Raw genomic sequence first — 2,830 nt, 5'->3', positions numbered from 1 at the left:
GAATAAATATAATTAAACATTGGTAAATTATAAATGTATAATAAATGTGCAAAATTTGAATGACATAAAGTATATTTTTGTTTCAACTAAACAGATTAAAGCTTTTAAACATTATAAATTATAAGCATATAATAAATGTGCAAAATTTGAATGGCATAAATTATAGTTTTGTTTCAATTAAACAGATTAAATCTTTTAAATGGGATTCTTAAGAAATTATAAAAAACCTCCATAAACAGAAAAACCATAGAAATTCATTCTATATGAGAAAGTCTGTTTTAGAGCAAAGCCACTCTGGGTTATCTGGTGTTTGTCTATCCCGTAGAATCGAACACTGGAGATTAGCGTTGTAAGTCCGTAAAGTTACCGCTGTCCCATCGAGGGACAGATGAGAGTGATTGCTTATATATGATCGTGAGTATTTTTTGCTTATAACATACTAGAATGCGTTACAATACCTCGGAACTCCTAAGATTTTATCGTAATTAGTCTCGTTAAAATTTATTTATCGAAACTATTTCCATTTATACTTTGAACTTCGGTTAAAATGGCCTATTTTCGTTGGGATTAAAACTTAGTAAAAAATAACATTTAGGATAAAAACAGAATGTAGAAAAATTTGATATTGTGCTATTAATTTATATCAGTGATAATAATAACAGCAGAAACCCAGCCACTGGGGGGTGCAAGCGAGCACGGTACCGGTCCAAAGCCCGGATAAATGGGGATGGTTGGCGTCAGGAAGGGCATCCGGCCGTAAAAACCCTGCCAAAACTAAAAAATGACAGTTCATTTGAATGTAGCCTCGGAAAATGCCAAGACCGAGGAGAGTGGAAACGTGCTGTCAAAAATAGTGACCCCGTATAGATACGGGAAAAGCTACAGAAGAAGAAGAATAATAACAGCAGAACAAAATTGGAATGTTACAATTAAATACAAATTAAGAGAGGTTATCCTCAATTAACCATTAGTTTCTAGCGTAATTCAAATTAAGCATAGCTTTTCCAGTATAATGTTTTTTAGATGGCATGGTATATACATACATACTAAAATTTATATACATACGGAATTGTGAGTAGTTGTGTCTTTAACAACATATTTATAGGAAAATATTTACAGATATATTATGATTTTAAACAGTAAAACACGGAAACTTGTTTCAGTAAAGGATAATACTAAACGATAAAGATTAAACAGTAATGATGATCTTCTTATGTTTATGAACTATATTTGAACATCCAGTGATGAACTGATAGTTCATGCTGTAAGTTATATCTCTAGTTTTATTAACACTTAAAAATAAACTCATTGTTTCTAAATATTACGATTACTTTTTCTTGATGGGCATGCAATATGTATAATACGTTTTCGGCACGCAATTATATACTTGTAGTAACAACAAATGGGCTATCTGTTCGTTGCCCACATTTTAGTGTTTTAAACCAGCAGATTTACCAATGAACCACCGGGAGACATAAATTCTTAAAATAACTTAAAGCAATGAAGATACAACTACTACTACACAGTAAAAATGCTAGTTAGTATTATTGTTCGATCAGAAAATATATTTAAAAAAATTTAATATATTCGTAAGATATTGCATTATTAATGGTTTGAAAAGTTTACCATGAATAGTTTGAGCCTTATATAGTAGGAATAATATATAGAATTAAAACATTATCTATAATCTAAATGGTAATTTGTGCACATTACAATTCATTTCTAATTTTAAAGCTGAATATTTTAAAACTAAAACTATTAAATCACATACTCCTCTAAACATGTACACATAATTCGCATTTACAAATATCAAAACAGTTTCCTCCGTACAACTTTCTTGAGTCTGTGAAGACTTTGATGTAACATGTAATGAGTGATTTTAATTAAATAACAAGATTCATACTCATTTATGTAACAATCCAAATTTACTTTCTGTCGTTTAAAAATAAAGTTATTTTAGCTATTTTCAGTTATAAAGTTACTGTTTGCTTATCTTAACATATTATAATACTAGCTGGAGTACCTTTCCCCCTGCACGAAAGTTACGTAAATTGAGGATTAAGGAAAAGTTATCTTAGGAGATGAAAAGTTGCTTCCCTTATATCTAATTGTAAAAACACAAAATGTGAAGCCGCAACTTTGCATGTATCCCCACATGGACCCAACAAACCTTCATGCCAAATCAACAGGAGGCGAAGTAGTGGTAAAAAACACCAAAAAGCCTATAAAAATAGCAAAATGCAAAACTGAAAATTTTTATGTACCCCCACATGAACCTAATGAACCTCCATACCATCCAAACTCTGCGAAGTAGTTACACGGACATACAACAGACAGTACTATTATATTTATACAGATAAACTTATTGAGAATATATAATTGGATAAGTATAATCGTTACACTTTTTTCGAATTGATGAAAAGAAAGTGACATTTTTCATAACTGCTTTCAGAATATCTGATAGCATCTCAGCATTGAATGCAAATTTCGGTCTTATTTATGGTTTGCTCAAAAACTCCGTAACACATTTTATGCCAATCTAAGTATGAAATACGTTCTACACAAGCGATATATATATATATTGTAAATACATAAATAATTTTCTTGAATTTATTCATTCTTTTCCATTTTCACAAGAAAAATATCCATAAGATGACGAACGGTCGCCTTGTACAATACAGAAGATATAAAGAAGTCAAGAATATTGCAATATCAAAATTTCACACATACCGTAAATTACAGGCATTCAGTTGCGAAAACAAATTATACAGAAGGTTCATTTAATACAATTGTATCTGAAGTGGAAAGAAGGAAATGTGTCACTATTTCA

The sequence above is a fragment of the Limulus polyphemus genome, unplaced genomic scaffold (genome assembly GCF_000517525.1).
Source record: "Limulus polyphemus unplaced genomic scaffold, Limulus_polyphemus-2.1.2 Scaffold28, whole genome shotgun sequence".
Classification (NCBI taxonomy): Eukaryota; Metazoa; Arthropoda; class Merostomata; order Xiphosura; family Limulidae; genus Limulus; species Limulus polyphemus.
The sequence above is the reverse complement of the archived record's forward strand: the minus strand, read 5'-3'. Positions refer to the sequence as shown.